Raw genomic sequence first — 26,263 nt, 5'->3', positions numbered from 1 at the left:
AAGAAACGCAGACGGTTAAAGCGAGAGTGAGTGGGCTGCATGGAGCTGAGTGGTCAAACGAAGATAGGTAGAAAACCCCCGTATGAAAGAGAGTGTGTTGGAGACCACGAAGGAAGGCAGTTCGCCGTCACGAGGAGGGATCGTCGCTTGGCCTCACAGAACCGCGAAAAGAAGATTCTTGAAGATTCCATGGGGGGGTGTGTTCGCTAGCACGTGGCGTGGTGCAGTTAGTAAAACCACGTACTGCCGACGTCTCCGGTGACGTTGCATGACACCACCCCCCCCCCCCCTTTCCATCAACATTCAGGCCGCTTTGCAAACACCACAATCGGCGGCCATTACGGCTGCACCACGGTCATCGCCGGTCGCTAGCCATTCCGGCGGCCCTCTGGTCACTAACCAGCCGATGTGCGGACGCTCTACAACTACCGGTCATTCCGATCGCTCCACGACCCTCTATAGTTGCCGGCCATTCAGGCCGCTTTTCGACCACCACGTTCGGCGGCCATTACGGCCGCTCTCCAATCCTCACGTTCACCGGCCGTTCCGGACGCTTTCCGATCATCACGTTCGCCGGCCATTCCGGCCGCTCCTCGATCATCTACGGCCGTCAGCCATTTCGGCGGCCCTTGGGTCGCTAACCGGCCGAAGTGTGAACGCGGTACCATTATCGGCCATTCCAGCCGCTCCACGACCAACGTTCGCAATCACCACGTTCGCCGGCCGTACCGGCCGCTGTCCGATCACCAGATTCTCCGGTCATTCCGGTAGCTCCACGATTATCTACGGCCGTCCGCCATTCCGGCGGCCCTCCGGTCGCTAACCGGCCGATGTGTGAATGCTGCAGCAATACCGGTCGTGCCGACCTCTCCACGACCCTCTACAGTCGCCGGTCATCCCGGCCGCCTCCCGATCTTGTTCGCCGGCCGTTTCGCAGACATGTGCGATCATCAGCCATTCCGGCGGCTCATACCGGCCACTCGTCGATCCGTCTACAACAATTTCGCTACCTGGCTATACCCTACGACCGCGGCGGCCCAGGTGACCGCTTCTCCAAGTAACGACAGTTTTCATCCAAGCACCCAATAAACCGTTAATTAAGGTACGTCAATTCATTCTCATAGGTTATTTAGGACAACCCCACCGAAAACTCCCCCTGCCAATACGCCCTGGGACCCGGGAGGCAGAAGGTGGCCTTGAGTACCCACCCCGGAAGCGGCCGCTGGCTCAGACCAGCCGCTTGGGGCTTTGGCCGGTCCCCGTCTTGGACCGAGCAGGAACTCCCGGGGTCAAAAGTTGTTTCACCCGACAACGGATTAAGGACAACGATTGGAAAGTCGGATCTTGGAACGTGAGAACTTTGAATGAACCCGCACGTGTCGGGCTCCTGGCTCGTGAACTGCAGGAAGACGGCGTTAATGTGGCATCTATCCAGGAGATACGCTGGCCTAAAACCGGAGAACGCGAATTTCGAGCGGTGGATCCCAACGCCAACACTTCATTCAAGTACCACATCTACTACAGTACAGCAGCTGCGATAAGGCAGAACGTGGAGTTGGCTTGATAGTGATCGGGAAGCAGATGAAGCAAGTTACTCGGTGGAGGCCGATAAGCGACCGAATCTGTGAGTTGAGGATGAGGGGCAAATTCTTCAACTACTGCATAAATATATGCACCAACGAACGATAAACCCGATAGCATAAAGGATGAGTTCTATGAGAGACTTGATAAGGCCTACGAAGAGTGCCGAAAACAGGATGTCAAAATAGTTATTGGAGATGCGAATGTGAAGATCGGCAGGGAAAGTTTCTTTCGATCTGTTGGACCGGAAAGCCTTCATTCCGTTACCAACGATAATTATAATGGGCTGCTGCGAGAGGGATGGCAATCAGCAGTAACCTACTTCGCACGTAGAAGTATCCGAAAACACACCTAACGTCACCCGAGTGGCGAAACTTGCTCCCAGAAAGTCCTCGTGCTATGCTAGGCGACGGGCGACATTTTTCGGACGCAATAGATGTGACGCCCAAACGGTGACTCGAATCTTTATCTTGTAGCCACAAAAATCAGGGCACGATTATCTAGCATCACAGTTTCAAGAAACAGCAGAACGATGCGTTTCAAGATCCAACGCTTGTCAGTCAGAGGAGCTGCTGCACAGTACCATCAGAAGCTGGACGAGAGGATAGGCGAAACCAACGGATTTGGAGAGGTCAACAGTTTATGAAGCAGTGACAACAACAGCGCAAGAGGTGATAGGTACCGCTCAGCGATGCCAACGTAATGGTTGATTTCGATGAGGAGTGGATCAACAGGAAGCGGTACAGGGTGGCAAGAGCAGCAGAGAAACGAATCCATCGCAGTAAAAAAACGACAGCACAAAGAGAGTGTGATTGCTGAAGCGCAGAAAAGCATAGGCAGGAACGATATGCGGAGGTTTCATGCAACTCTCAATGGTGCGCGGCACAAGACTGCACCAGTGTCAGCCATGTGCAATAACCGGGAAGGAAATTTGCTGACAGACAAAACAATGGTGGCAGCCAGGTGGCAGAAGCACTTCGAAGATTTGTTGAATGGTAGCAGCGAAGGAGCACCCAGAAACAGGATTATCATAATGGATGACGGTCAAGCAGTGGAACCACCAACACTGGATGAGGTTGAGAAGGCCCTTAAGGAGCTGAAAAACAGCAAGGCTGCTGGGAAGGACGAGTCAAACTTTATGAGTACCCGGGTAGAACTGAATAGCAAACCAGAAACAAAACAATAACAAATTTTATTGTCATAACTTATTTTGCCATTCATGAGTTCTTCATGAAGAGCTTAAAACAACATGTGAACAGCATAATATGATATCATATCAAAATATGTCATTTACTTGTCATTTATCAAATTTGGAAGAATAACTACTGAATGTCTTATTTTGTTATCATAACAAATTTTGCAATTGGTGAGATATTGTTGACCTCTTACGTGTTTGATGAACCATCGCAGTTTGGCATTTATTAAGAACAACATAATGACAAAATTTGAATTTTGAACTTTTGATATTTTTTTGGTTGAGAGGCGAATAACTAATTTTGATATTGTTCTGTTTTCAATAACTCAATAATGGTATATTTGGTAATTCTCAACCTTATTTTTTTCTGTTCTTGCTTTGCCATGGTTATGTCAAAATTTGACATTCTTTAATTATTTCATAGAACAATGTCAGTTATTATATTTGCCCTTTTGTAACTTATTTCAAACAAACCAATGTAAAATTTTACCATTCAGTAATTCTTTTTGAATGGTAAAACTTGCAATTGTTTTGTTATTCTTTTCTGCCCAGGTACGGAAGCTGCATCAATCAATCCATCTGGATATTGTAAAAAAAATAGGAGGAATTTGAATTGCCTATCAGCTGGTTGGATTTGGATGGTCTCATATGCCCAATCCACAAGAAAGGGCACAGACTAAAGTGTGCCAATCACAGAGGGACTACAATTTTAAATTCGGTATATAAGATACTGTAGCCAGATTCAGAACACGGGTTCGAAACCTTAACATGATCCAATATAAGACAAAGAGAAACTTTATAGCTAACTGAATGCTGTCGTGGACAAGGTAATATCAGGATAGGCGACGTCAACGCGAAGGTTGGTTTCGGCAATTCGGACTATTAGCACGTTATATGACGCCATGGTCTCGGAGAAATGAGCGAGAACGGAGAGCTGTTTGCAAAGTTTTGTGGCAACAATGGTGATTGGGGGATCGCTCTTTCCTCATCGACCAGTGCACAAAATGACATGGGTTTCCCGTGATGGCGTCACGGAAAATCAAATCGACATCTGCATCAGCCAAAATGGAAACAAAGGCTTGTGAATGTGTGAAACAAACGTTGCGCGGACATTGCATCCGACCATCATCTCCTAATCGGCGAGGAGCTAGAGAACTGTGCTGCGGATATCCCAGAAGGTGGAAGCGCAGAAGATCAATGGAGTGCCATCAAGAACGCCTTTATCGCCACCGGCGAGAATAACTTGAGTGAGCTACGCACCCGGAGCAGTGGACCACGGAAGATATCTGAAGGAAGATAGAGGAGCGAAGGAACGCCAAAGCTGCGATGGAACGAGCGAAAACACGAGGAGCCAAAGCCATAACCCTTCAGCGCTATTCGGCACACGAGAATGGAGTGAAACACTCATGTAGACGGAACAAAAGAGCGTGGGCGGACTCCCTTGCCGACGAAGACCAGAAAGCCGCTAATTCGGCCAGAGATGTCTTCAGAGATTTCCAGAAAATCATTTCAAGATTCCTCCAAGGGCTCTTTCAGTGATTTTTTTTCAGGATTCCCTCATAAGTTCTTTCGGTTTCTCTCTGGATTTTCTTTTGAAATCTTTGAAGAGGTTCCATCTGGGATTTCACGGGAGTTCCGGGATTTCTCCAGCAATACTTTCTATGATTCATCCAAGGAGTTCCTTTGGTAATTTCTCCAGGCGTTATTTTTGGAGTGCCTCCAGGAATTCCCTAATGGATTCCTCTAGGTGTTTTGGGATCCATCAGTTTCACAGAAAGCTCCTCAAATTTTTTCTTCGTAGATTTTCCAAAGTTTTTTTTCTACAGCCAGAAAATCTTGCATTCAGGAAATCTTCTCATGATTCCTCCAAGAACTTCTTTCGGAATTCTTTCATTAACTCTTTCCGGGATTCTTTCAGGTACTTTTTCTAGGATTCCTCCAGGAGTTCCTGTACGAGTTCCTCCCATAGTTACTTCAGCAATTCTGAGTTTATTGAGGTATTTGAATTTCTTTCGGGAACAACTTCCAGGATTATTTTGAAAATGCCTCCCAGAGCTATTCATGGGATTCCTTCCTGTTTAGAGATTCCCTTAGGAATTCCTCTTGGTATTGCTATCAAGCTTCCTCCTGGGGTTTCTTCAGGAACTCTTCCAGGGATTCCTTCAGGGATTGCTCCAAAAGTTCGACTGCGTACTGTTTTTAGGATTTCCTCTGGAATTTCAGTGATTTCTTCCGTACTTCCTCGTGGGATTTCTTCAGAAACTCCTCCTAGAATTACCTAAGAAATTGATCCTTGGATTTCTGTAGGAATTCTTCCTGGGATTCCTCCAATAATTCCTCAAGGGATTCCTCCATAAATTCCTCTGGGATTCCATTGGGAATTCTTACAGGGATTCGTCCGGAAACTCCTCTAGCAATTTCTCTTGACATTCCTCTATGAATTTTTCCATAGATTTCTGCAGGTGTCCCTCTTGCAGGAATTCCTTCTGAAAGTGCTCCAGTAGTTCTTCAAGGAAATTCTCCAGGAATTTTTCCAGGGACTTCTCTAAGGATTTCTCCGGGGATTCACCATGAAATGTATGCAGGGATTCCTTCAGGAATTCTTCTTGAGATTTCTTAAGGAATTTCCTTAGAGATTCCTCCAGGAATTCCTACAGGCATGTCTCCAGGAATTTCTCCAGGGATTCCTCAAGGCATACCTTCAGAAATTCCTCATGGGATTGCTCTAAGCCTCCAGAAATTCCTTTCGGAATACCTCCACAATACCTACGGCAATATCTCCAGAAATTTCTTCAAAAAATCCTCTAGGAATTCCTCCCGGGGGCTATCCACGAATTATTCCAAGAATTTCTCCAGCAATTCTTGCTTGAATTCTTTCTGAGATTCTTCTAGGAATTCCTTCAAGGATTTGTTCAGAAATTCTCCTGGAAATTCTCCAGGTTTTCCTTCAGAAATGCCCCCTGGAATTCCTCTCGGAATTTATCCAGGAATTATTCCAGGCATTCCTCCAGACATTCTTCCAGGAATTCATGTAGGCACTTCTCCAGGGACTCCTCTGGGAATTCCACCATAATTTCTCCAGTGATTACCCCATGTATTTGTTCAGGAATTTCTCCAGGAATTCTTACAGGAATTGATCCAGGAATTCCTTCCTTCGGAAATTCCTACAGCAATTCTTCCAGGACATCCCGGAGTTTCCTGCAGGAATTCCTCTGGGAATTCCTCATGGAATTTATTCAGAAATTCCTCATGGAATTTATTCAGAAATTCCTCCAGAAATTCTTCCAAGAATTCCTTTACAAATAGTTCTCGGGGAATTCCTTTAGGAATTTCTTCAAAAATTTCGCCAGGGATTCCTCCTAGAATTCCTCTAAAGATTACTACAGGGAATCAGGAATTTCTTCAAAAATACCGCTAGGAATTTCTCCAGGAGCTCTACCAGGGATTTCGCCAGGAATTTGTCCAGAAGATCCTCCAGGCATTCCTCCTGAGGTTCCTCCAGAAATTGTTTCAGGGATTCCTCCAGCGATTTTTTTCAAAAAGTCCTCCAGAAGTTCTTCCAAGAATTTCTCCAGAAATTCCTCAAGATGTTTCTCCTCCAGGGATTCCTCCCAGATTTCTTCTAGGGAATCCTCTAGGAGTTCATCCAGAGATTATTTCATGATTTTGTCGGCTGTTCGAGTCCGTATGAAGTTGATCATCAATATTAACTTCTTTTCTCGATCAGCCTAGATAGCTGTGTAGTGTCGGTAGCGATTGTCTCAATTGGCTAAGAATAACACTACGGACCGCCTGTTCCGGTGGTAAGAATCCACCAACAGGTGACCCCTAATTCATGGTGTGATGCGGCTTCATGCTTACCGTGCCTAGGAATGAATGGCTAGGGGGGTCTAATAAAAACCTAACCGCTAACGGAGCCTGTGGAGTACCAGGGCGCCCTCCACAGTATGTAGCCCTTACTGCGCTAACCGGAGCAATGGTGCAGTGGACCTTGTGTTTCTCCGAGACAATCAGCTGCCTTTCTTTAGTCTCACTTGAGGCTAAATAAGGGCGGGATTATGAAGATGTTGTTAATTAGTTTGAATTTTCACCTATATGGTTTCGCATTATGCGATTTACACAGTGTATTCTGTGTATCCTCGCCTTTGGCGTTTTCCAATCGATACCGATTTGGTTTTATTGTTGCTGTTCTTTGTTGTGCTGCTGTTGCGAAGAGTTTAATCTTACCTAGTTTGGGTTGTGGCTACGGTTAGGATAGCTCAGATCAATCTTCAGCATAAAAGAACAGCAGCGATCAGTGAAGAGAATTGTCAGACAAAAGAGGCACAAAACAAGCAACAAAGAAGGTGCGATGATTAGTCATTATCCCTACTGGTGAAAGATAATGACATGATCTCGAAATTTTTTGTTGCAGACAAAACGGAAGCTGAATTTGTTGCATACTTTTCAACTCGTGAATAATCAATTATTACTAACCCAAAGTCGAAACTGTTTAATGATAGAGCTTCACAAGAGTTGCAGTGTTTACCGACTCGAAGTTACCGATCGAAAATCGCAATGCAAGGCTTAAAAATCTCTAAACTCGCGGTGTACGATGTTAATCCCATTATTTTCAAGTTGGGACAAACTTATGTCGCATGGGTTGTTTTGTCGCAACAAGTACAGGTTGCGACATTGTCATTATTGTTGCGCGATGGTTGAATTTTGATTCACTGGCAGCGATCAATCTTTGCAGACTTATGCAAAATGGTACAGCCCAAGTGGCCTGTAGGGAAATTTCTATCTAGGAAACCTTGTGAACCCGGTGTTTGCCACTTTCAGTAAACATGAAATGGCAAACTCGCGTGTCATGCCTCGAGCCTGTGTGCTTGTCAACAACGCAATAGTTGCTACACTCATCTCTGAATTAACCACCAGAGATGTATGTGCTATCACAATTGATGTATCTGTTGGAAACCTCAACAGGAAATACGTCTATTGTTCTGTGTATTTACCACATGATGAACCATCCCCTACGGATGCTTTCAAACAAGTCATCGCATACTGCACTTCAAAAGGCCTTCCGCTAATTGTTGGCAGTGATGCAAATGCTCACCATATCATCTGGGGCAGCTCAGGCATTAACTTGAGAGGCTCCAGTTTGATGGAGTACTTAAGTAGTACAGATCTTGCATTACTTAACATAGGCAACCGCCCAACCTTCATGGTATCTGCTAGAGAGGAAGTGTTAGATATAACGCTTTGCTCTAGCAGAATTAGTCACGAGCTGACCAATTGGCATGTGTCAGATGAAGAATCTTTATCTGACCATCGCCTTATCTTTTTTGAACATTTAAATGTTACTTCGCAAACATTGCGTTTCAGGAATCCTCGGTCAACAAACTGGGATCTTTATACTGATTTGGTTGCAGCCAAATTTCATGGATATTCACCATCCATTGACACTCCAAGTGATTTAGATGATGCCGTTGATACTACAACGACCTTCATCATGGAAGCTTTTGAAGAAGCATGCCCTCTACGGTCTGTGAAGATCACAAGAGGAACCCCTTGGTGGAACTCTGATCTGGCGAAACTCAGGAAACAATGTAGAAAGAGTTGGAACAGACGACGTTCGGCTGGTTCGGAGGCTTTCAGGTCGGCTCGCAAGGCCTACAGGAAAGCTCTCCGGTCTGCTGAACGATCCGGCTGGAAAAACCTTTGTACAAATGTTTCCAGCTTGAGTGAAGTCAGTCGGTTAAACAAAATCCTTGCGAAATCTAAGGATTTCCGGGTGAACGAACTTCGTTTGCCAAATGGCGATCTGACTTCCTCTGATGAGGAAGTTCTGGAATGCTTATTCAGCACACACTTCCCTGGATGTGTGGATATTACATCTTCGGATGATCCTGATGTCTTTTCTTGTAGTTATGATTCTTTAGCTTCGGCTCGGAGTATTGTAACTATAGAATCGATTGAGTGGGCTCTTAATAGCTTTGCTCCTTTCAAATCTCCTGGGGCAGATGGGATTTATCCTATTTTGCTTCAGAAGGGATTTGATTATTTCAAACATGTTTTGAAAAAACTACTTGTTTGCAGTTTTGCTACAGGGTATATTCCCAAATCCTGGAGGGATATTACTGTAAAGTTTATTCCGAAAGTGGGTCGTGCGTCGTATGAAGAAGCAAAGAGTTTCAGACCTATCAGTTTGACCTCTTTTCTTCTGAAATGCTTAGAACGCATTGTGGATCATCATATCCGTGATGTTCATCTGGCCAACGTGCCTCTTCATGTGAACCAACATGCCTACCAATCTGGTAAGTCCACTGTGACTCTTTTACACAAGGTTGTTTACGATATCGAGAAAGCATTCGCTCAAAAGCAATCTTGTTTGGGTGTTTTCTTAGATATCGAGGGTGCCTTTGACAACGTGCCTTTCGATGCCATATTGGAAGCCGCACGGAGTCATGGTATATCTCCAATGATTTCCAATTGGATTCACCAAATGCTCAAAAACCGATATCTCTTCTCGACATTGCGTCTAGCAGGGATTAGGAAATTGAGTGTTTGTGGATGCCCCCAAGGGGGAGTCTTATCACCGCTTTTGTGGAATCTCGTAGCAGATACGCTATTTAGGCAACTCAATAATAGCGGTTTTCCTACTTATGGTTTTGCCGACGACTACCTAACATTGTTAGTTGGTATTTGCATCAGCACCCTTTTCGACCTGATGCAAAACGCCCTTCAGGTAGTTGAGGGTTGGTGTCGCCAATATGGCCTTTCGGTTAATCCGAGTAAAACATCTATTGTTCTTTTCACGGAAAGGCGAAACCGTAATGGCGTTCGACCTTTGCGTCTCTTTGATTCTGAAATCGATGTGACTGAACAGGTAAAGTACGTTGGAGTCATTCTTGATTCCAAGCTTTCCTGGACACCTCACATTGAGTTCAGAATCAAGAAAGCTTGTATGGCCTTCGGGCAATGCCGGCGTACTTTTGGTACAGCTTGGGGTCTAAAACCCAAGTATATCAAATGGATTTACACAACTGTGGTTCGGCCAATATTGGCTTATGGATGTCTTGTGTGGTGGCAAAAGGGTGAAGTGAGAACGGTCCAATCAAAATTAGGCCATCTCCAAAGGATGTGCTTAATGGCGATGTCTGGAGCGTTCTCTTCAACTCCTACGGCAGCGCTAGAAGTTCTCTTTGACGTTGCCCCACTACACATTCATCTCAAACAAGAAGCCCTTTCTTGCACTTACCGGTTACGGGTACTCGGTCTACTAGAGGAAACTCCTGTGAACCGCAGTTCAACACACACCTCGTTGTTTCCACTTTTGGTGAATTGGGACAAAATTGTCCTTGCTCCAAGTGATCTTACAATTGCTTGTAATTTTCCATATAGGACATTTTCCACGAAATTCCCTTCCCGGGAAGAGTGGACATCTGGTTATCTGGAAAGAAGTATTTCAGACGGCATCATATGTTACACTGATGGCTCCCTTCTCGAAGGTCGAGCAGGTGCTGGTGTTTATTCTCGTGAGCTAAGGCTGTATCAGTCTTATTCACTTGGTAGACACTGTACCGTTTTTCAGGCCGAAATCTTTGCTCTTATGTGCGGAGTGCAATCAGCACTTCAGCAGCACGTAATGGGCAAAGTAATATACTTCTGTTCAGATAGCCAGGCTGCTATTAAAGCAATTGCTTCGGCCAACTCCAGGTCGAAGATAGTTATCGCTTGTCGAACTCAAATCGAGGAGCTGAATTCAGCAAACGCTGTTCACCTTCTATGGGTAAGGTACACCGGGGCAAGTTGAAACGGGTGGGGCAAGATGAAACACGAAGTTTTGAAATATATTTCAATACAATTTGGAAATTTATCCTTCGTTAAAAGATGATTTGAATCAAAAACTCTGTGTTATGGCGATCAAACTGTTTATCATCATTAGAAAACATCATGTTAACCCGCTGTTTCATCTTGCCCCACCCGTTTCAACTTGCCCCGGTGTACCTTACCTGGTCATTCTTCCATCGCTGGAAATGAATTGGCTGATGAGTTAGCTCGCTCTGGAGCATCACATGACTTCATTGGCCCTGAGCCAGCTATTCCGATATCGAAGTGTTGGATTAAGCTTCAGATTCACACCTGGGCTGTCACTCAACACAGACAATATTGGAATAGTTTGGAGTCATGTCGTCAAACCAAATTGTATAGTGCTGAGCCATCTCTACGGGTGGCGAAGTATCTAACTAATCTGTCTAAGCAGAATTGCAGCATGCTGGTCAAAGCATTGACTGGCCACTGCCGACTCAGCTATCACATGGCGAATATTCAGCAAGCTGATTCATTTGCCTGTGATAGCTGTGAATCCGATTATGGAACTTCGTATCATTTGATATGTAACTGTCCAGTTTTCGCGCAACTGCGTTTCCGAGTATTCGGTAAACACTTATTAAGTGAAACTGACTTCAGAAACCTGAATCTTCAGGATATTCTGTTGTTCTTAACCCGCTGTGGTAAAGAGCTATAGGCTCTCTTTCGCTTTATGCGTTATTACAGTGCCCTTTTCAGGGCGCAGTTTGAACCCATTGTGGTACGCTTGTGCGTTAGTACCCTCTTCCAGGGTATTTTTCCTATTTCCCTACCTGTCCCTATCCCCATCCAAATCCTTTTTCCTTCCTTTTCCCTCAGGTAGATGATGAAATAGGCTGTTATTTTGGTGATGGCACAAATGTCCCAAATGGAGGATAACGTGCCTCTGGAGCCGGCCTTCTGATACCTGATACCTGATTCTTCTCCAGGGATTCCTCCCAGATTTCCCCTAGGAAATCCTCTAGGAGTTCATCCAGAGATTATTTCATGATTTCTTAAAAAATGTGCTTCAGGATTTCATCTCCAGGGAGTTCTCCAGGAAATTTTCCTGAAATTCCTCCAGGGATTCCTTCAGGGTTTCCTTCGGGTATTCCTGCAGGAATTCTCCACGGATTCATCCAGGAATTCCTCCAGAGACGGTTTGATGTACAATTTTTGATATTAAATTTATTTAGACGAATAACTCATCCCACACAGTTCGAAAAAATAATGTACAATTACATTATATATCATGCACATAATTGGAGCGTGACATAAATATGCTGTAACTTTACTGGTCCTTTTATTATTCATTTTCAGGATATTATTCTATCGTGTAAACTTCACTGTCATGTAAATTAAAGGCTCGTAAAAGCGACGCCGTCTACAACAATGGGAATTCTTTTAAAATTTTCAATTTAAATAAACGTTCATGTTAGTTTATTGACTCGTACTATTTCATTTATTGATCTAAATGGTTAATTTAAAAGCATTTACACCGTCGACGCATCCCGTGCGGTTTCCGTTTTGGTGGATTTTGTCAGCTTCTCCCATTTACTGCGTACGAAACTCAGGCGGCTGCTGGCTGCTGCTGATCCACATCCATTCCGTTTTAAGTTTTGCTTCTATTGCTGTCGAAACCTGGGTTTTCCTGTAAATTGCATTGAAACACGTTAGTTTATTAAATTATCAACCGAATTATACAAAAACTTACGTTCAGGGAGCTTCCTACGATCCAACTGCTAACGATTTTCGTTTTGTTCGCGATAAACGATTGTTATGGTGGGCGCCATATTGAATGCCAACAAACAACACCGCAGCGATCCCATGTAAAGTTGTGAGTTCAATCATGTAAATATCATAGCTCAACATAATTTCGCGTTGAGTAGAGCGCTTCTATACGATGGAAACTTTGTATTGTTGCAAACTGAATTGAATATTGACTATGAGGCGAAGCTTTGCTCAATTACATGACATATATAATAAAGTTCAATTGAAATAGTGTTTACATGATTTCGACTTACGCGTCATTGAAAGTTCATATTTTTTTCTGTGCATTAACTTGTACTCCATGCTGCAAACATTTTATGGTTTTGCTAGATTTAAGAATACCGAATCGATGTGAAAACATCGATTCAAAGCATTCTATTAAATCGGTGAATCGATTCTGCTGGTCCGATTCGAATCGATTCTCAAAAATCGATGTCGCAGCTAAATCTGTCCGATGCCAATTCAAACATAACCTATTTCATGAAAATACGTGCTACTGGGTCACCGAATTCTATGGCAAGCAAAAATGGGTCGCAAGCTAGAAAAGTTTGAGAACCTTTGCTCTAAGAAATCTTTTTTCCAGGGATTCTATCTGTCGCAGTGCCTAGGATCTCACTTGAGTTTGTTCGGTGAAATGCTCGCAAAGTGTACGTGTTTATAAATAGCTTTCATATCTTATATTGCATAGAAATTTTTCAATGATCGAAAAACCTTATGCTTCGGAACAAACTGACCTGCGTCACACTTATTCGTTTCGGTTTCCAGTTCCAAAAACACTACACTATTCATTCTTTCGATGCGTAGGTACGTCTACGTAGAAGAACCATGAAGGTGTCTTCACCTTTCCTACATTAGGCAAACACTTAAAAAGCAGGAAAGGGCGAGCGATCCATCGGCTTTGGACTACCATAGAACTTGAACTTCTTTTTTCGGTAGAAGCATAAAACAGAAAAAAAAACTCAAACTTGGAAAAGGCAGAATAAAACGGAGGGTATGCGCCGGAACGAAACGAAAGATCGTTCGATATGCACACGCTCGGTCTACACAGCAACACCCACACAAACCGAAATTGATGCGGGCGCTGCGCTGCTGGAACGAATAAACAAAACGCGGAAGCCCTACTATGCTGTGCCGTCGAATTCGAAGATCCGAAGCGCAGGTAAAACGATAGAACATTAATTATACCCAAAATGTGTATCTCTACCTACCAGTCAGTAATCAAAGTCGAGTGGATCCACACTTGAATGCGCGTTTGCTTTCGATCCGTCCGGTTCGATACGCGGTGGCAGCGGCGTGGCAAACCAATAAGATGCTTTATGCTCATGTGAAGGAGCTCGATGAAGGTCGAATCATATATAGAAAAATTGTATATGATGAAAGTGGTGGAATTATGGTGATTTAGAAGAAAAAAGTAGCAATTTGATAAATTGAGAAAAGGAAGCGGGTAATAACGTCGATGTTAGGGCACCTGGAAAAACGTTTGAAGTATTTTTATACATTGGATTGGCGCTACTCAAATCAGCTTCACAACCGCATGGCATAAAGGTGAAACATAGTCGTGAACTTTTTACCCATGACAGTGTACGGTTCTGACGCCTGCCTTACTTGGATAACTGAAGACCTCTTAAACATTATCCCACGCAAGCTGAATCAACATACATTTTGGGATAAACATTAACTGCAAATTAGGTCTTTTAACGGGAATTTAAGAAGATAACAATCCTCCAAATAAGTACCCTCTGCCAGAAACAATGGAGAAAATTGCACAATTAACAGCTTAAAGTCACCTTTTTGCTGAACCGCATTTATGCGCACATGCTCTCATTTCGGATCAATTTCTTAGGTTTTCCGCCCTGCCGCATGCCCGAAGCTCTCCGCACAATACAATGTATGTAGTTCGGTGCGCATTGTTGTTCAACCCGAGCGATGGGAACTATGCGACTTCTCGGTGTACAAAAAGTGACACTCGTCGTTGCTTTACCCTTCCGCGGACGAAGTTACGGTAGCGGCGGGTGTTAATGGTTTGAACCAGATTAAAAAGTCATTTCAATTGTTTCACAGGGCGGACAACCCGCCCATTCCCAGCATAGTTCAATGGTAGCATATCTTCGGAGAATCAACTATTAAAATGGTACTTGCCCTACCATTTGGTTTGGACTCCCACTTACGGGTCAAGATGAGGTACTTTTTCCGCGACAAGAAAAAAATATTACAGAAGCAGCAAAAAGAGCCATTAAATTACACCGACTCGTGAAGTCAGCGAGTGGTCGCGCGGTCGGTTGTTGAGTTTGAAATGCGGCGGGCGTTCCTCAAGTTCAACCAAACAACAACAAGCCGTCCGTCAGTCAGTCAAATCGGTAGTCAGTGAGGGAGGTGGTAGGTAACATAGGACCCAACAACGACTGACCGATGACGACGACGACGACGACGACCAAAAACCATTTTCCCATGAAGTTTGTTGTGCTTGGTGTGCTCTTTTGGATGGAAGTGATCGTTGCCACCGGTGAACCGTGCACCTCACCTGCCATACTTCGTACATGGGTACAAGCCAGGCAATAATAATGGTCTCCCATGTCTGGTTTAGTCGGAGCTAGTGACGGAACAATTTTTGGCGAAAAAAGTAGATGATGAAAAATGCAATAAAATGGTGACCTCTGTCCTTTTCGCTGTTACATTTTACAAGCTATCAGTAGAAAAAGGGCGTCTGGGTGGAGGGTTTCCTGTCGATGCGATGCGATGTTTGAGAGAGTAGGTATAAATTGCCTTTTTTCATTAAGTTGGAAAAGATGGTGATGATCAAATGTTGATAGTTTCAGCCATGTAAACTTGTTACGAATGTATTAGATTCACACAATATTGAGGGTCTACTTGGCTCAATACCGTCTTGTGAAATGCTATATTTTCGGAAAAAAAGCAAAATTACGGATTGCACCATCCAAATTGCAAAATGAAATCATTTAGCTACAGCTACACCAACCTATGGTAGTCTGAAAACGATAACGGAAACAGGAGTTTGAAGATGAAATTTTTCACTGGGAAGCGTGAGCGATCACTGAGCAGGGATGGAGAATGTCACAAAAATGTCATTTCGTTATTTGCTAATTTCACTGCATCAAGTAGGAAATGTAAATCAACGACTTCATTGATTATCCATATCTCATCAGCATTATGGATTGGTGATGCTTAAGAAACAGAAATTTACATCGGAAGTGATGTAAATAGAAAAATGTCATGACAATTTTTTTTCTAATGAAATTCCGTGATATTTTCCATCCCTGAACATGAGATTAGCAATATTGAATAGTCAATGTTACATGTAATTCGTGACTTTTAGCAGCACTACTAGCCCACAGTGTTGATTAAATTTTAAGGAATAAATTTTATGTGTTCGTCTTCCGTATTGGCCTCTATTCAGCATCATAATGGATAATTGATCACAAATATTACAAAATTCGTTAGATCGGGAATACAAATGCAGTTACTTATAACTAAATTTGCTAACCTTTCTTTGCTCGCGCGGTTGGTTACTACCATCAACACCACACCACGCTGATACTGAGTATAAAAAGCGAGACTTTTACAACGTGTTGTTCAAAACACAACAGCGCGATCACTCGACGATCAATAGATTTTAGAAACGTGAGCGCTCAAGCAAAACGCATATCATATACGAGTTACGGCAGTGCATGTTTTGGTTGTGTAGAAGTGAATTTGATGTTGTTCTAACACAATCAATGCTAGATTTACGTCAAATCAACTTCCATACAATCAAAACTTTCGCTGCCGTAACTCTTATATGGCATGTGTATTGCTTGGGGAGCCAGCTGTGTCTACGCACATTTAACATTTTGTTTTGCTCTGGTTCTCGATTGAACGAAGCGAGAACCGTTCGCTGTTGGTTGGATCGCAAGTATGTGTGCAAAAGTTTTGCTTTATTTATGGTTCATTTCGGTAAAGAGCACGATGCTTTCCACCGCTGATTGGTACGTTGTCGTCCTCCGGAATCCACACGATTTTTTTTTTCGATCTTTTGCTTAACATCTTTGGGCAAGGAAACAACCAGGGATTTTTTAGAAGCTGATGAAGAGCCTTATCAGAAAACCATAAAAAATACACATAAAATCTGCACAGGGATCTGAAAACATCTGAAAAGTGGACGCCGTCAAGATAGGTTAATTATATCGACTAATTTAAAACTTGAGAAACCAAAGTTGTCATTTTAATATACGAGGACATGCTGGAGGAATGCCAACTCTAAGGATATGAATGTGACACAGTAAAATTTAGAACGGAGTGTGAAAGCATAGTAGTTCTGGTTTGTAAATTCCTGTTCGAAACATCAAATCGCAGGAAAGGTAACAACTCACTCACGAGTCACGACTTATTTTGCCACTTTAGATTGATTGGTCTCAGTTAGCCTAGTGGTTAAGGCCAATCCAGATCGGCGGTTTCGATTCCCGAAGAAAATTCTCGACCCCCTGGGCATACAGTTTCATTGTACTTGCTTCACAACATAAAAATCCATGCAATGGCAGGCAAAGAAAGCCCTTCAATTAATAACTATGGAAGTGCTCAAAGAACACTAAGTTGAAGCGAGGCAGGCTAAGTCCAAGTGCGCACGTAGAGCCATAAAGAAGAAGAAGAAGATTGATTGGTACAGTTATCGAAATGAAACCAAATCTTTAGAGTACATAGTTTAATATAAGTATATTGAATAACTTTTACGCATTGGTTCTATTTTAGCATACATACTTTTGAGATAAATGTACGACATATTCGAAGAGCTATTGAAGGAAGCACGTCACTAGCCAATGGACTAGCATGTAACACCCAGTGGCATAGCCGAAAACATTCCCTGACAGCTGCGGCGGGGATCGAACCCGGCCTCCTTAGCAAGGTGTGATTAAATGTTTTTTGACACTAGCCACACGACCACGAAGCCATTTGGAAAGAACAATAAGCGCTCTCTCGTTTTTTTTTGTGCGCGTCGTTCCAAAATTTCGTTTAGGTTCTAGCCAAATTGATCGGAATCTCACTACCAACTGTAGTAAGAGAAACTGTTTAAAATTTGGTCAATTTCGGCGAAGCAGGATGAATTTACGGAAGTGTGAAAGTGGCACGATATTTTACGACTTTTTCTTTAGCTTAACTGTTCTATAAGGTTTGCCAGAGAGTATGGGCACAACTTTGCAACCCTACAATGAAAATATGTTTTTTTGTAAAGACTGTACGTACTGATTTCGTAGAATCAACATTGCCGTTATTTCTCGTATGATTTGTGTATTTCCCCAGCTAAATTCTAGAATGTGATCATAGCTGAATCTTAGAAAACTTACCCTAATTATGTATAAATGATAACGTATCCAGTTTGGAGAAAACGTGAAGAAACCATATGTATTACCTGAAAATAAAAAAGAGAATAATTGGTTAATATTGTATTTCGATTATCATGATTACAAATCGACAGCTACATCTAGATTTGACAGACGAAGCTACCAGACCGGTCAAAGCAGTAATTAGCCTGTGTACCATTTTGTGCTGCCGTCAATGTCGTCAATGTCGTCCTCACTCCTTCGGAAAATTTGAAAAGGAGGGATAAAGTTAACGTCAAACTTCCTGTAGGAGAGAGCAACCCAGCCAACCACATATCGTAAATCATTGTGTGGAAAAAAATCGTATATTTTCATATATTGAATCAGAATTGTATAATAATATGTATATTTGTTGACAATGATTGCGTAAAATCGCATTTTATGCCAAATGAAATTACAATTTCGATTTCGTTTCATACAGTCGTCTTCGATCATAAAAGGTGCTAGATACTATCGGTAGGATCGCACAGAATCGGATAGAATCGGAAAGAATCATACGTTCTGAGTGTATTAAGCTTCAAGTTCGATAGCATCGTATGTGTAATTTCTTTGAACCGTGAAAATAGTCGCTTTACATCGTATATAAATCTGCTAAATCGAACTGTCTTCCTAGAGGTATGATCAAAATCGGTGCAATCGTATACAACGATAAAAATATTGTATATTGATCGTTTGTGTCATACTTGCGTCAAAGTGAACGAAGTGAACGTAATCGTAGAAATAGTATTATTCATTTTTACAGTCGATGATTGTTACTGCACTTTTAATAGTCGAATTTTAATCTCGGAAATCGTAAATGGTTTTGTTTACATATTTGTATGATGGAGGAGAGGAAATCGTAAATCATGTTGGATGGAATCGCAGTAATCGTATATATGTTTCGATACGGCCTTCACTTTAGTATGTATGTGCCTTTTCGTGCATTGAATACGACTTCTTTGGTGCTATATATGTGTGGCTGTTTCAGTTGCAATTTCGATATAGACACCAAATTGCTGGCTGGGAAGACAGCATCAAAGGGTGCAGAGGTGAATGTATGTGTGCAAAACTGGAGAAAGGTTCCGTTGCACTGTTATGTTCATATAAATCTCTTCAAGGATTGCGGAACGCACGGCATAAAGATCACAGAGCTGGCTAGTAAACATCTATTTTGGATGTAAACATGTGACGTCGTTCTTATCGTCTTTCACGTTGATCAAATAGGTGTTGATTTGAATTACGTCATCAAAAAGCTGTCAGATTTCGGGAATATATCACCTTCTGTACACCGTGGCGGAACGTAACGGAATCTAAAGCCTTATTTACAGCCCAAGCCTGTATCAACAGTCAGGGTTTCAAGAAAAGCGATAATTTTATCTACTTTTTGGATAGCATGGATGTCATTCTCAGAACATTTGAAATGATGACAGAGCTAATTTAGCTTGGATTTACATTTAATAACAAGTACTATAGTTATAACTACAGTGGTGACATTCGTCGCCGATTTTTTGTATTTGTTTCGTAACTGTTTTTTTTATCTTTTTTCTTCTGGTTTTGAAATGAGAGCGCAAATCAGTCAAAAGCCGATGATAAGGAGGGGTAATAGCTGAATAGTCTTTGCTGACCACATAAACGCCATGGGATAGGAAAGGGGTAGACCTGTGCGCCGATTATATTTTGCTCGGCGGCGGCGTGAGGGGCATTTTTGGCCGGCGGCGGCGGCGTCATCGGCGTCACGCCGGTGGCAGCTTTCGGCGGCGGCGGCGGCGTGAATCGGCGTGACCAAAATTTGACCATTTTTTTTCCTCCCCTGTTGGGGAAATTAAGCCACTGCGTCCAATAGGCTGAACTTTTGTGGCATAAATTTGACCATTGTTACATTGAAAAAGCAAAGAAGTTATCATTACGCTCTAGAATTTGTAGTCTGAACTTGTCATGCCATGAAATAAACTATTACGTTTCTAGTGGTTCAAGAATCTGTGTTAGAGAGATTTCTGCAGAAACTTCTGAAAAAATCCATGATTGAAATTTTAGAGGTATTCCTCAAATGAATTGAAGCAGAAATACTAAGCGATTTGCAGCAAGAATTCCGAAGAAATTCCAGCGGGAATTTATAAGGAATTTGAGAAGGTATCTTCCAAAGATTTCTAAGAGGAATCAACAAAAAAAATATCTAGAAGGAATCCCCAAACAATTTCCAGCAGGAATCCTCAAAAAAGAAATCTAGTGGGAGTTTCCAAGAGAATTCGAAAAAGAATCCAAAAAGGATTTCTAGGACGAATCAACGAAAAATACCTTAGAAGAATTTCTGGAGGAATTCCAAGTGAAATTCCTGAGAAAATTCTAGGAGGAATAGACGGACAAAATTCCACGAGGAACCCTCGAAGGTATTCCAGCAGGAATCCCCAAAGGAATTCTAGGAAGAACCTCTGAAGGAATTCTGAGAGGAATCCCCGAAGGAAGTAAAGGAGGAATCTTCGAAGAAATGACAAGAGAAATTGCTGGGACCACCGAAAGAATTCCGAGCGGAAACCTCAAAGGTTTTTCAAGTGGAAACCCCGCAGAATTTCCAAGAGGAATCCCCATAAGAAGTCAAAAGAAATCCCCGAAGAAATTTGAGAAGTAATTCCCAAAGAAACTCTAGGAAGAATCTCCGAAGTCTAGGAGGAATTTCCGAAGGAATTCTAGAAGAAATCAAAATTCAAAAAGGAAATCTCGGAAGAATACCAGGAGAAATCACCACAGGAATTCCAAGAGGAAACTCCAAAGTAATTCCAGGAGGAGTTCCCATAGACATTTCAGGAAGAATCCCCGGCAGAATATCATGAGGAATATGCAAAGAATTTTCAAGAGGAAACCATAAAGGAAGTACAGCAATAATCTCCAATGGAATTCCAAGAGAAACCCCCGAAGGATCCCTAAGAGGATAACCTGAAGGAATTCCCGGAGGAATCTACGACAGAATATCAAGAGGAATCTCTGAAATAATTTCAGAAGGAATCCATGTAGAAAGTCTAGGAGGAATCCACAAAAAAAATCCAGAAATAATTTTTCAAAGGAATTCGAGAAGGATTAGGAGGAATCCTCGGAGACGTTGCTGTAGAAATTTCCGAAGGCATTTCAGGAGGAATCCCCGCAGGAATTCCAAGAGGGAATCCCGAAATAATTCCAGCGCGAATGCCAAAGGAATTCCAGCAATAATCACAATAAATCAATAAGCAGGACTCTCCAAAAGAATTCTAGTGGGAGTTCCCAAGAGACTTCGAGAAAGCATCCCCAAGGGATTTCTAGGAGCAATCTTCGAAAAATATCCAGAAGGTGTCTCTGAAGGGGTTCCAGGAGACATTTCTGAGGGGATTCTCGAAGGAATCACCGAAGGAATTCCAAGAGGAATGCCCGAAAGAATTCCAAAATAAATTCTCCAAGGAATTCCAGTAGGAAACCCCGAAAAAATTCTAGGTGGAATCCTCGGAGGTATCCCATGAGAAATTCCCGAAGGAATTCCATGAGGATTGCCCGAAGCAATCGCAGGAGGAATCTCCGGAAAAAATCGAAAAGGAATCAAAAGAGGATTTCCAAGAGGAAACTCCAAAAAAATCCACAAGGAACCTCCGAAGTAATGCAAAGAGGAGTTCCCGTAGAAATTTCAGGAGGAATCCCAAACGGAATATCAGGAGGAATTTTCATGGGGAATTTTTGATGGAAATCCAGTAGGAATCCCCGAAGGAACTCCAGGAGGAATTCCCAAAAAAAACTCCAGGAAAAATCCCCAAAGGAGCTGTAGCCTCTGCTTTAGGAAGAATTTCTAAAGAATTCCAGGAGGATTCCGTGAAGAAATTATAGGAGGCATCTCCGGAGAAATTCTACGAGGAATCTTCGAATGTATTCCAGGCGGAATACCTGATGGAAGTCCAGACGAAATTCCAGAAGGATTTCCTGAAAGAATTCCAGGAGAAATGCCCAAAGAAATTGCAGGAGAAATCCCTGCAAGAATCCCAGGGAAAACCAAGGTAGGAAATCTGAGATGAATCTCCAAAGGATTTCTGAACGACGGATTTTCAAGAGGAAACCCCGAAGGAATTCCAAGAGGCAACCCTATAGGAAATTAAGGAGAAATCTCGCAAGGATTCCCAGGAGGAGTCCCCGAAGGAACTCAAAAAGGAATCCCCGAAGAAATTCCAGGAGGACTCCTGGGGGAATTCCTTGAACAATCCCGACAGAATATCAGGAAAACTTCCAGAAGAATTTCAGGAGGAATCCTTGAAGGAAGTCCAGGTGGAACTCCCGATAAAAATTCCAGGAGAAATTCGAGAATGTATACTAGGAGGAATCTCCAAAGGAACTCCAGAAGAAATACCCGAAAGTATTCCAGGAAGAATCCCCAAAGGAAGTCCAGGACAAAACCCTGGAGGAATTCCATGAGGAATCCCCGAAGTTATTCCAAGAGGAATCACCGAAGGAATTCTAAGAAGAATCACCATAGCAATTACAGGTTGAAACCGCGAAGGAATTTCAGGATGAATCCACGACTGAAAATCAGTCGGAAATCCCGAAGGAATTTCAGGAGAAATCCACGACAGGAGAAATCCCCGAAAGAATTTCAGGAAGAATCCTCAAAGGAAGTCTAGGAGGAAACTCCGAAAGAAAATCTAGGAAAAAGCCCCGAAGGAATTCCAAGAGAAATCCCCGAAAGAACTCTAGGCGAATTTCCCTATAGAATTCTGGGATGAATCTCCGAAGATATTCCAGAAGGAATTTTCGAAGGAATTCCAGGAGGAATTCTCGAAGAAGTTCCAGGAGGAATCCCCGAAGAAATTACAGGAAAAAAAAACTGCAGGAATTCCAGGGGGTACTCCCGAAGCAATTCCGGTTGGAATCTCCGAAGGGATTTCAGATGGAATCCTCGAAGGATTTTCAGCGGAATCTCTTGAAGGGAATCTTTCCAGGTAGGGGAAGGATTTTCAGTAGGTATCCCCTAAAGAATTCTTGGAGGGATTCCGGGAGAAAATCCTGGAGGATATCTTATAGAAATTTAATGAAGGATCCCTCAAGAATATCCTATAGGTATGCCTTATTATAATTTTAAGGAAGTTACTGAAGGGGGGGGGGGGGCGAGTGTTAATGACCGAGCGTTACCCATACAAAAATTTTAGGGTTTTCATACAAAAAAGCATTACGGAGAGGGGAGCAGGGGGAGTCGAAAAATGTCGATTTTAGCGTTACGTAATAAATGGATGCTGCTTGAAAGAAGAAGAGTAGAATTAGCTTTAGTTAAAATACACAGAAATAAAAGCCAAAAAAAAAGAAATGCAGGAGTAATCGCTGACGAAACATCTGCAAGAATCCCTGAAATTCCTAGAGAAATCTCTGATGGAACTCCTAGACTAATTTCTAAAGACCTCCTCCTGCAGGATTTCCCGAAGAAACTTCTTACGGAATTCTTGATGGATCTCCTCGAGGCATATATAAATCCTCCTGAAAAAGACTCTGAAGGGACTTTTCGAAGCATACCTGAGCGAACTTCTGTTGAAATAGCTTAGGGAAGGAATTCCTATTAATCACCAGGAGGCATCCTTCCTGGAGCCAACAGAAAGATCCCTGAACGAACTCCTGGAGAGATCACCAAAGGAACTGCTGGAGCAATCCTTGATAGAACTCCTGAAAGAATCTTTGAAAAATTTTCATGAGGCATCCCAAAGTAATTTTAAGTGGAATCCCCGGAGGAATTTCAAAATCTTCCAGAAGGGATGCTAGAAGCAATTCCTGTATGAGCCCTTGATAAAACTCCCGGAGTGATCCTTGAAGGATCTGCTTGAGTGATCACTACAGAATATCAGGAGAAATCCTAGGAATTCTGGAGGAATTTCTGAAGGATCTCCTGGAGGAATCACTGAGGAAACTCCAGGACTAGTCCCTTAAGAAACTCCTGGACTAGTTCCTAAAGAAACTCCTGTGGGAATTCCTGGGGGAACTTCAGAAGGAACCCCTGAACCTGAAGGAACTCTTAGACTAATCTCTGAAGGCCTCCTATAAAATTCCCTGAAGGATCTTCTGGATGATTCTCTGATGTATCTCTAGGAGGCATCCCTAAATCCGTCTGAAAGAATTTCTGAAGGAACTCTGAAGGAACTCCTGGTCCCTTGAAAGTACGCCTGTCATTTTTTAATAGATTTCATTCATTATTCATCATTAATATCTCTACAGAAGTTTCTTCCAGAAGGATTCATTGATGCCTACAAGATTTACAGATGAGAAAATAAATGATGAGAAACTTTTATGATAGGTAGTGATCGTATGAATGTTTTATTTTAATTTTATGTAAACTTTATTTTGTTTGTGAGCTAATCACCGGCGTGAAAAATGAAAACCGGCGGCGTGACAAACAGCGGCGTATGACGCGCCGCCGATACCTCGGTCGGCGTCGGCGTTGGACAAAATGTGTCGGCGGCGGCGGTGTGGCGCGGCGGCGCACAGGTCTATGTGGGATTAGGGTGTTGGTAAATACTTGACAATATCAATGCTATTCAGATGCAAAATAATTTTAAGGCTCAATAGTGAATCGCATACTTTCCAAAACCAAAAAACAATAATCCACAAAATGCCAAGCAAGTCATAGAAAGAAAAAGCGCCTGATTGTTTATTTTGTCAATTATAACAAACGGAAACTTCTATCCTCTCGGACTCGCCAGTCACCCCGGAAAAAATGTCCCTTCAGTTCTGGAAAATATATTATTCCCAATTAAGCTTTTAATCGAATTGTTCGCGTGGTCTTGTAGTACCTCTACTAGGTAAGAACCAGTCATTGCCATACATATTAAATGCTAGACATGACCTCATGGATAGCATTTGCATATGTAAAAGCTTTGCTGATGTGACTTTCCTATTAGTCAATTCTATATTCTCATGTTTGTCTTCAAAACCTTGTCGAGCTGAGAAAATTGAAGTTAATAAACAATACATTACAAGGTTCGAATTCCCATAGAATGACATCATTACAGTATAAATGTGAAAAATCTTCCTTTTCCCCCTATCCGCTACCTGGGGACGCGCCCTGTTGGATTTCGAAAGCTTCGGAGAATATTACAAACATTCAATGGCATTCCTACACACTAACCCACATTGCGCATTCAGGGGTCTGACGGGGCCATAACCCTCCCTCAGTTTGTTATATTCTCACCAACTTGGAATTATATTTTCCCGGCACATAAATGACATCGACAAATGTTCAAAATACTATGCAGCTGCATGATCAGTATAACTACTTTAAGATCTGATTTTTACAGAACTGTTTGCCATTGCTCATACATTAAGCTATTCCAATCATAACTGCAAAGTACATCGGCCATATGCCCGAAATCAAAACATCCTGGAAGATATAATCCAATCTCAGGGTTTTGATTTTGAAATGATTTTGAAGGGAATTTGCTATTAGTAATGGAATGGAATCATACCTAATTTATCTTTTGTCTGTAAAACAGAGGAAAAACAGAAAATATGGTTAGACATCCGTTTAGCCAAATTGGAATTTATTTTGAATATTCTGTAGCCTCGTGGTCATGCGGTTAGCGTCACCAAGCGTATAACCAACCGTACTATGCCATGAGATGTGGGTTCGATTCCCGCTCCGAGAGATGAAGACTTTCGCAAAGAAATGTTGCTTCTTCGTGTCCACTGGTGCTCCGTGCTCGTAATGTGAATCGTGTGCGTTGCATAGCGTTAAGCTTTGTTCAGTCTGGTATATTTAAGTGTGTAAGACGGGCTCTTTCTAACAAAAAATGGTATTTTCTTAAATTGACATTGGATTTTACAAAGAGATTTTTTGGATTCTGAAATGATAATGACCTTCATTGGTTTAGTTTTTGATTACAAAATACACTGCAAAAAATCATTTGGACATGAACAAGTTTTTGTTGGAAAAACATGTTTCCTTAAAAGTACCGTAAACCGGGGTCAAATTGATCTCCGGGTCGAAATTGATCAGACGTTTTTCAGTTAGATCAAGCATACTTTACAGTTTCCTTCCAAGTATCGTGATGTAGGAATCCTATACTAAACGATACATGTGAGAAAACTATTTAAAACATACTTTATCTAACGGAAAAACGTCTGATCAATTTCGACCCGAAGATCAATTTGACCCCGGTTTACGAAAGCGTTTTTGATTTTTTTTTTCAGTTTAACTCAATTTGGATATTATCTATCTTTTTTTTCTTGGAACTTGACTTATTTTATGATAATTACCCATACATCCTTTTTGTAGGGGTAGTAAGTTTTTATTAAGGACAGACTTGTTAGAATTCCAAAATGGCCGCCACAATGGCCGACTTTGGCACCTACTCACGATTTTGAACGCACAAATCTCTTCGTAAACAAAACCAGCGCATCTGATCTTCTTATTTTAAGCTTATTACAAGTGAACAAGAACAGAATAATAAAATTCACTGTTGTTTGATGTTTGCTTCTTGAGATTTGTGTGTCTGAAGTTCTGATGCACTGTTGAAGCGGGATTTCAAGACGTTTGTCCTTAAACACATTT

General features: G+C 42.2%; 1 protein-coding gene across 5 annotated transcripts in view; it reads right to left on the bottom strand.

Annotated features, from left to right (window-relative positions):
* Window positions 1–26,263, bottom strand: part of LOC109422974 (protein sidekick) — a 385,272-nt gene that overhangs the window by 302,759 nt on the left and 56,250 nt on the right. The window lies entirely within an intron of this gene.

Source organism: Aedes albopictus, chromosome 1, assembly GCF_035046485.1.
Source record: "Aedes albopictus strain Foshan chromosome 1, AalbF5, whole genome shotgun sequence".
Classification (NCBI taxonomy): Eukaryota; Metazoa; Arthropoda; class Insecta; order Diptera; family Culicidae; genus Aedes; species Aedes albopictus.
This window is presented reverse-complemented; position numbering and strand designations above follow the sequence as displayed.